Below are 10,394 nucleotides of genomic sequence, written 5' to 3' on the forward strand. Positions count from 1 at the left end.
CATGTATCCCGTGCCACCCAACGTGCTCTAGAAGGTGTAAGTCAACTACCCTGGCCAGCAAGATCTCCGGATCTGTCCCCCATTGAGCATGTTTGGGACTGGATGAAGCGTCGTCTCACGCGGTCTGCACGTCCAGCACGAACGCTGGTCCAACTGAGGCGCCAGGTGGAAATGGCATGGCAAGCCGTTCCACAGGACTACATCCAGCATCTCTACGATCGTCTCCATGGGAGAATAGCAGCCTGCATTGCTGCGAATGGTGGATATACACTGTACTAGTGCCGACATTGTGCATGCTCTGTTGCCTGTGTCTATGTGCCTGTGGTTCTGTCAGTGTGATCATGTGATGTATCTGACCCCAGGAATGTGTCAATAAAGTTTCCTCTTCCTGGGACAATGAATTGACGGTGTTCTTATTTCAATTTCCAGGAGTGTAATATTTTGCATAAACATTTGGACATGAGAAAGCTATCCGCAAGATGGGTACCGCGACTGCTCACGCTTGACCAAAAACGGAATCGTGTGAAGTGTTGCAAAGATGGTTTGCAGCTGTTCAGGAAGAATCCGCATGACTTTAAGCGTCGTCTCGTTTTGGTGTTAGGTTAGAAGTTCGCCCAGTCTCACTTCTAAATTCCGGGGAGACAGTTACTTCAGTAGAGTTTCAACTGGCATCCAAACTTGATCCTTCTGAAATTTTTAGAAAAGGCTGTTGATTCTGCTGTGTAGTAAAATGTACATCCACTTCTTGGATTTAAAAATAAATATTATCAACTTTGACAACCCACCACTGTTCATCGTAAACACAAGCCACTATGTCTTTATTTTGAAGTGTCAGTGGCACAAGTTTTCATACTGATGAAGTTCACTATCAGGAGCTGTGGATGTGAACTTACACCTGAGTAAGTTCTGTGAGTGGGGAATAAAACAATGAATAGAACGAGTGTCATTGACCTTCTCACAAGTGGTGAATCCTCCAAGGTAGTAGCGTAGGTTTCTTGTATTTCCTCAAATTTTACAGAAACACGTAATTTCTTGAACTTGTTCTTTAAAGGATTTACACATTTTTGTGGTGCCAAGAACTGGTTGTCATAGGTCCACTGCAGACTAACTTTTGTGTCATCTCGCTTTGTTGTACGCATGTCACCATGAAACGCATTGTTCACATACTATCATGCAAAAATTGCCGTTCTACATCAACTCCAAAATCTTCTTTTGAAAAGAGATGCAAACAATTTTTTTTATTTTTATTTTGGCTTTCAGCACCATCAGAGAAGTAGATCGGTATGTTTATGGCAGGGTAGTGCTGGATTATGTAGTTTGTTAATTGCAGCTGAAAAGTGTGCACTTCTGCAGTGTTGTGGTCACTTATGACACTGTTTGGTTACTCAGATGTGCCCTTGTACTTCGTCTTGAACAGCGACAACTAACCATTCATCAACTGGCATTGTTTATTTTTGTCTTTCATAAATGTACCTTGAACTTTGCAAGAAAATGACGCATTTTCAGTTTTTCGAGGTTAGTTGCCATCACTTCAAAAAATCCTTCTTGTGGTTTAAAATTCTCACCATTTCCATTCTGTTTTATATCACTCATTATTTATGTTCTGTACTGTCAGACATCAAATCGTCTACTTCCGATTCTTCAAACATATCAATTAAATCTTGTTTGGCTGGACAGTCTTGACATTTTCCCATGATCAAGTGGCGATATTGCAGACCATAACTTCCAACAGATCTTTAAAGTCAACTCTAAGACCGGTAATCAACCTTATATTCTGGCGATACAAACAAACGCAAACGTTATGGGCACCAGATGCTTTTACAACAATATACCATTTCGGTATCAGCTCGTAAAATTTCGATCCTCCAATTTTAATGTCAGGCGTTTCGCTTTTGAATCCAGTGAATAGTTCATTATAATTACACAATATTAACCTTTCTTGTCTTCGAGCCTTAGTACCATTTTCGTTCACAGAACACAATCGCTTTTGTCAGGCACCAACCACTGAAATTTGTCTTCATAAGTACTTTTCGATCGTGTTTTCGTCCATCAAATTAGATACATTTTTCTTTTGTAATGTAACTAAACTTCCGCGTTATTTTACCAAATGCCTTGTTATTGTAACCAAACATTCCGACTCATTAAATTCGTTATTAATTTTTTGCTCGACTCCGAAATATTTGACAGTAAACTGGTAACTTTACTTTCATCCACTTTGATATACGTCTTACAGCTTTTAGCTTTTCTATCAAATCGTCAAATTTGGTTGGTGAATATTCAGAACTTCCAACATGTTTAGTACAAACTTGCTTTTGAAAAGAAACTTCTAAATTCTTTTTGACTGTAGTGGCCACCTTCTCAGTTTTTGCATTGAGAGCAGGTCTTTTTTTTCGCTCAGTTTTGTGATTTTACCAGCAAGTGATGCACCTAGGATTTCGCACACTGAATTTACTTTTTCATAGTTTCTGTAAGTCACAAAACTCTTTATCTGAACTATCACTATCGATTTCTTTTGTTAAGTACAAATATCTTGGAGTAACATGTTTGGACACAATGATTTTTCATGTATTACAGTATATTCATAAAAGGACTTTTATTTCTTCAGATTGAACAAACATTGTTTCTCTCAGACCTGCTTCTTACGTGCCTAAAACGGTCCAAGCAAGACTGCCCAGAAAGGCGGTGAAATTTTTTTAGGTATTTCATTTCATGGTACCCTCCAGTTGATCAGATGATTTAACGTTTGAGACAACTCTTATGTAAAAGAATACTTTTGCTTGTTCAGTGTAATCTTTCAATAAAGTAACGTCTTTAGGAAACACTCTGTAGACACTGTTACGAAAATCTTCGTTAATAAGAACACCAACAGAACACTGAGACTCAATTTTTCAACTATACAGTTCAAGAGATCATAAATAACTTGGAGCGAGTAGACAAAGGTTGGTGGATGGGGGAAAGTCAGCACACAGACTTGTACAAGCTTGTCTGTGAGCCTGTACAGACTTGCAGTTGCTGTCTGCTAACGTGCTGAAACTTCCAACAGAGGATTGTCTCAACAAATAATCATTAGTTATTTTAATTTTATGTGTTTAAATTAAACAATTGATGTGTTTTGTCCATGAGCCTAGATATCGCAGATGTAAAAAAACTTATTTTTGACTCATATTTGTAATTTTTTCATAATTTCCAGCTGAAATTTATACTGAAGTTTGATGTCATGAAGGTCTGTTATGTGTGTAATTTTCAGATTTCCAACTCGTCCCCAAACGAAGATATTGCAGGCAAAGAAATGAAAAAAAAATTTTTTTTTAAAGTAGTGTATTCTTTAATGTAAACTTCTCACCATTGATACTCCACAAAAAGTAACTATACTACGTAATGTAATAGAACAAAAAATATTAATGCTGAGAAATCACTCTTCTTTGGAAAACTGCTGTTCAAAAATGGAGTTTTTTTTAAATATGGCAGCGTTAATTTTGAGTTATTAAAGTATAGGTTACGAAATACATTCAGCTAGGTGATAATGGTTTTAATTTCTAGGCCCGAGCGTGCTGAACTAAATGATTTTTATTGAATGCTCTAGCGCAATCCATTACTGAATAGTTAAAGATTGGTGGTGGTGGTTAGTGTTTAACGTCCCGTCGACAACGAGGTCATTAGAGACGGAGCGCAAGCTCGGGTTAGGGAAGGATTGGGAAGGAAATCGGCCGTGCCCTTTCGAAGGAGCCATCCCGGCATTTGCCTGAAACGATTTAGGGAAATCACGGAAAACCTAAATCAGAATGGCCGGAGACGGGAGAATAGTTAAAGAAAGTGCAGATGCCTGCAAATGTGAAAAAACGGTTGCGACCTGAAATACAACTGGTCGCCGTTTCTAAACGATAATAAAAAAATTGAGCTCACTAAACATTAGGGAATTCACACAGCAAATATCAAATTTTCCTGAGATGGTCAAGGAACAATTACTTTTTTCCTGGAGCGCTTGGTATGGAACGGCCCATGATCCGAACTGACCATCTCATGCACTGGATATTGGCAGTTAGTCTTGTGCCGCCATGATGGGCAGGATGTGTTATGTTATGGGAACGATGTTTTGGCGAATTGTGATGTACATAGTAATTTTAATTTTAACGTGACAACGCATTACTCATTTCATGTTTTATGTATCTGGAAGTTCAATGGGAAGATTTTGTGTGTAGCTGGCAAAAGATATTTGCAATAATCTTTATGGAGATCTGAAGGAGGCAACTTTAGGTTTACCGAAACCGGTTATCTACAATAAGGTTTTCTATAGCGATCTCGGTTAAGAAATTCTTCTACTCCGAAGTAATCAGTACGGATCGTCCCTTCGAGCTCAACATGAGTAACTATTTAAAGTTCCAGTTGACACTGTGGGAACACATTTCCTCTTATCTGTGCTATGTTATTCTTTGACATTGTTAATTGGGAGATAAGCGATCTGTTGATTCAAAACATGTGCGAATAAAAGTCCTATGTCAAGATCGAAAATTTTATTTACTGATTACCGATTTCGCCTCATTACTGAGCCACCTTCAGAACAATGTAAAATATTGTTTAGTGTACGACACTTATTACACATAGCCGTATTTTATGTCAAGTTACATAACCAGCTACGATTTCAACTTTAGGATTTTTTTGTTTAACTAAGGAGACTTCGCTCTAAAAAAATAAGACGATGTGTAATGAGTGTCACACACTGAACAACATTTTAGATTGATTTGAAGATGGGTCAGCAATGAGCCTAAACCGGTAATCGGTAAAGAAAATTTGCAAACTTGAGGTAGGATTTTTTTTACCCACTCACATCTTATCTGTGCTTTTGAAGCTGTCCGATCTGCGACTGCTGCGCTTGCAATACGACGGTCTTAGGGGGCGTTAGTGTTGCGTGGAGGTCCGGAACTTCCGTCTAGGAATGTGGGAACGCTCACTGTTGCCGGTATCTCTATACAACGGACGTGGATTGTCCGACTTGTGTGATAACTCTTGGAAACGACCACCGCGCCACTTGGAAGGCCACAAATGACCCTTCTTAAACTCGCCGAATTTGTCCAGATTCATTGTATATGCGGGCTTCGCCAGAAATGATAGTGACTGATGGGGGAGCTCCAGATGGACAAGTATATAGAAAAAGTAGCACTTCTGGTGTGGGTCGGGCGAGGTATGAGCCGCTTATGTTAGCGTAGCTTCCAGGCTGCGGCTGTCGCAGCAGAAAAAGGGTAATGGGATCGAATCCCGATGTGGACTTTTTTTCTTTTACCTCATTTTCAACTTTTAAGTTACATACACTACAAATAAACTGAAATAATGCTCAGTGTATTCCACTTATTAAAATTTTCTTAAGAGGCTCCAAAAGGAAACGAAAGAAAAATTTGGAATTTCAAATAAATTTCCAGGAAAGGTTCGTAAATCGTAAACGAGAACTTAATATATAAAAATAGATACTTTTATTGCTTTATAGTTGATGATTTACTCGTGCTAGCGCTATCTACGGTGGCCAGTGGTCCGATTTTACCTTCGCAATAAACCTACTGTTTGCGTGCAGCTGCCAATGGCCGCTCGAAGATCAAAATCAAACTAACGGAATACAAAGTTATATATGTGGTGTATGTTCTTTCGGACATGTCTGAAGGAACGGACACCATTTTGAACTTGTAGCCATTATCAACCAAAACACAAAGGAATTACGACATGTAGCTGCTAGTGGCCATTGATTTACATCAATGGGAAAAGTCGAATCGGCGAAATGGCGCGAGTAATGAGGATAATCGGCAGGAGCACTACGTCGGTAGTGTGCGGATAAGTTGAGAATTTGGGTCTGACGGGAGACGTGCTGGGGTAGTCGGTGCAGCTACGATGACCACTGTGTCCGGATGGCTCAGTGATGGCGGATCGGCGATAGGTTTCTGGTTCTTGGAGGGACACATGCTGGCCCTAATTACCCATACTTCTCATCTCCGATACCTCCTCACATGCTCTTCTTTCCGGACTCGGGATTCTTCCCACAAACGAAGACGAATTCTGTGAAGTGGGCTTGTGGACACGCAGTTCGCTACTTGTTTGCTAACAGCGTGAGAAATATCCTTAATTTTTGGCACTTTCTTAATGAACGCCATTGTATAGTAGTCCACAACACCAAATACAGACAATTTTTCTTTAACTTTAAGTTTCCATGCGCTGTGGGACAAGCTCTCTTTTATATAATCCATGTAGCCTCAATGCTGTTGAAGTAGAAGACCGCTGTGTTCACTGTAAGGTTGCTATGTGCTGCTTGTCTTTGTGCTAGAGGCTATGTCTCCGGATCCCTCGCGGTGACACGCTGGAACTTCATAACGTACGGACTCGAACTAACTGGCTAAACTGACTGGCTGAACTGGCAGTCCGGTCCGCGGCAGCGATCCTAAACACTGGCATCTCAGAGGGCGTTGGCGGCGTGTTTCCAGCGAGTCTCGTCACTGGCCTCTATCGATACTCTCGGAACCACTATGCCGCATGGTGTGCTGGCGCCAGCGTACACCAGCTCAGTTTCTACACTTTTCTTGTTTCCTGGTGGGAAGGAATGGGACATTGGTGCCAGGTCACAGCATGCGACCCCTGCCTGCTTTGTCTGCACCCCTCCCTTTGGCTGCCAGGAAGATTCCTTTCGAAAAAAAGAAATGTGGCCAGAGCATCTGCCTAATAAGCAGGAGACCTGGGCTCGAATTCCAGTCTGACACAAATTCTCAACTTTCCCCAGTGCGCACTAGCAGATATATGTCCTAATTCCTTTGTATCTTGGCATGCGAAGTACTGTACACTTTAATTACAATCCATTCACGGAAAACCGTGTGGGGCAGCACAGTGGTTAGCACAATGGACTCGCATGCTGGAGGATGTTGGTTCAAACCTTCGTTTGGCCATCTTGATTTACGTTTTCCGTGATTTCCCTAAATCGCTAGAGGCAAATGTCAGAATGGTTACTCTGAAAGGGCAAGGTGGATTTAGTTCTCCATCCTTCCCTCATCCGAGCTTGTGACCTGTCTCCAATAACCTCGTTGTCGACGGGACGTTAAACACTAATCTTTGCCTCCTCCTTCTTGGGAAGATATTTAGAGATTCCTCTGGGACGCTGTAAGTACAATCCTTTCTCGAAAATTTTTCTGCTGCCCCAAGTTTTCCTTTGCTTTTCTTTTCATGGCTGTTATGAAGAGGAGGAACAAGACTTTTGGTCAGGTGATTACAGGGTTATAAATACAAAATCAAATAGGGGTAATGCAGGAGTAGGTTTAATAATGAATAAAAAAATAGGAGTGCGGGTTAGCTACTACAAACAGCATAGTGAACGCATTATTGTAGCCAAGATAGACACAAAGCCCATGCCTACTACAGTAGTACAAGTTTATATGCCAACTAGCTCTGCAGATGATGAAGAAATAGATTAAATGTATGACGAGATAAAAGAAATTATTCAGGTAGTGAAGGGAGACGAAAATTTAATAGTGATGGGTGACTGGAATTCGTCAGTAGGAAAAGGGAGAGAAGGAAACATAGTAGGTGAATATGGATTGGGGGGAAGGAATGAAAGAGGAAGCCGCCTTGTAGAATTTTGCACAGAGCATAACTTAATCATAGCTAACACTTGGTTCAAGAATCATGAAAGGAGGCTGTATACATGGAAGATACTGGAGATACTGACAGGTTTCAGATAGATTATATAATGGTAAGACAGAGATTTAGGAACCAGGTTTTAAATTGTAAGACATTTCCTGGGGCAGATGTAGATTCTGACCACAATCTATTGGTTATGAACTGCAGATTGAAACTGAAGAAACTGCAAAAAGGTGGGAATTTAAGGAGATGGGACCTGGATAAACTGAAAGAACCAGAGGTTGTACAGAGTTTCAGGGAGAGCATTAGGGAACAATTGACAGGAATGGGGGAAAGAAATACAGTAGAAGAAGAATGGGTAGCTCTGAGGGATGAAGTGGTGAAGGCAGCAGACGATCAAGTAGGTAAAAAGACGCGGGCTAATAGAAATCCTTGGGTAACAGAAGAAATATTGAATTTAATTGATGAAAGGAGAAAATATAAAAATGCAGTAAATGAAGCAGGCAAAAAGGAATACAAACGTCTCAAAAATGAAATCGACAGGAAGTGCAAAATGGCTAAGCAGGGATGGCTAGAGGACAAATGTAAGAATGTAGAGGCTTGTCTCACTAGGGGTAAGATAGATACGGCCTACAGGAAAATTAAAGAGACCTTTGGAGAGAAGAGAACCACTTGTATGAATATCAAGAGCTCAGATGGCAACCCAGTTCTAAGCAAAGAAGGGAAAGCAGAAAGGTGGAAGGAGTATATAGAGGGTTTATACAAGGGCGATGTACTTGCGGACAATATTATGGAAATGGAAGAGGATGTAGATGAAGAGGAAATGGGAGATAAGATACTGCGTGAAGAGTTTGACAGAGCACTGAAAGACCTGAGTCAAAACAAGGCCCCGGGAGTAGACAACATTCCATTAGAACTACTGATGGCCTCAGGAGAGCCAGTCATGACAAAACTCTACCATCTGGTGAGCACGATATATGAGACAGGCGAAATACCCTCAGACTTTAAGAAGAATATAATAATTCCAATCCCAAAGAAAGCAGGTGTTGACAGATGTGAAAATTACCGAACTATCAGTTTAATAAGTCACAGCTGCAAAATACTAACGCGAATTCTTTACAGACGAATGGAAAAACTGGTAGAAGCCGACCTCGGGGAAGATCAGTTTGGATTCCGTAGAAATGTTGGAACACGTGAGGCAATACTGACCTTACGACTTATCTTGGAAGAAAGATTAAGAAAAGGCAAACCTACGTTTCTAGCATTTGTAGACTTAGAGAAAGCTTTTGACAATGTTGACTGGAATACTCTCTTTCAAATTCTGAAGGTGTCAAGGGTAAAATACAGGGAGCGAAAGGCTATTTACAATTTGTACAGAAACCAGATGGCAGTTATAAGAGTCGAGGGGCATGAAAGGGAAGCAGTGGTTGGGAAAGGAGTGAGACAGGGTTATAGCCTCTCCCCAATGTTATTCAATCTGTATATTGAGCAAGCAGTAAAGGAAACAAAAGAAAAATTCGGAGTAGGTATTAAAATTCATGGAGAAGAAGTAAAAACTTTGAGGTTCGCCGATGACATTGTAATTCTGTCAGAGACAGCAAAGCACTTGGAAGAGCAGTTGAACGGAATGGACAGTGTCTTGAAAGGAGGATATAAGATGAACATCAACAAAAGCAAAACGAGGATAATGGAATGTAGTCAAATTAAGTCGGGTGATGCTGAGGGAATTAGATTAGGAAATGAGACACTTAAAGTAGTAAAGGAGTTTTGCTATTTAGGGAGTAAAATAACCGATGATGGTCGAAGTAGAGAAGATATAAAATGTAGACTGGCAATGGCAAGGAAAGCGTTTCTCAAGAAGAGAAATTTGTTAACATCGAATATAGATTTAGGTGTCAGGAAGTCGTTTGTGAAAGTATTTGTATGGAGTGTAGCCATCTATGGAAGTGAGACATGGACGATAACTAGTTTGGACAAGAAGAGAATAGAAGCTTTCGAAATGTGGTGCTACAGAAGAATGCTGAAGATAAGGTGGGTAGATCACGTAACTAATGAGGAGGTATTGAATAGGATTGGGGAGAAGAGAAGTTTGTGGCACAACTTGACTAGAAGAAGGGCTCGGTTGGTAGGACATGTTCTGAGGCATCGAGGGATCACAAATTTAGCATTGGAGGGCAGCGTGGAGGGTAAAAATCGTAGAGGGAGACCAAGAGATCAATACACTAAGCAGATTCAGAAGGATGTAGGTTGCAGTAGGTACTGGGAGATGAAGAAGCTTGCACAGGATAGAGTAGCATGGAGAGCTGCATCAAACCAGTCTCAGGACTGAAGACCACAACAACAACATGAAGATATTAATAAACGCAATAAAGTGAATATTATTTCGATTTGTTTTCAGCGTAAGTAACGTAAAAGTTTAAAATAAAAAATTTTCCGCGTAGAGACTAGTATAACAGTATTCTTCAATCAATCATGTACATTTATAATTTTTCTTTTCTGCCTTTAAATTTTATCGCAGCATAACTGTGATGTTCAATGAGCAATGTTAAAATGTGATTTATGTGATGCTGGAGTGCTGTACTAATGCGTGTTGTAACTTATGTAAAGAAATATGTGAAATGTATAATTTATTAAATAATATCTTGTCATGGATTAATGAAACGAAAAAGTTTGTGTGTGTAATCTTTGTGCAAGTTGTCATTTGCAGAAAAAGGTACACGCTTAGGGATAATGTGCAGGATATGTGTTATGTAAAAAATAGAGTACTTTTGTACTGAACGGAAGTTGCT

The sequence above is a fragment of the Schistocerca cancellata genome, chromosome 1 (genome assembly GCF_023864275.1).
Source record: "Schistocerca cancellata isolate TAMUIC-IGC-003103 chromosome 1, iqSchCanc2.1, whole genome shotgun sequence".
Lineage (NCBI taxonomy): Eukaryota > Metazoa > Arthropoda > Insecta > Orthoptera > Acrididae > Schistocerca > Schistocerca cancellata.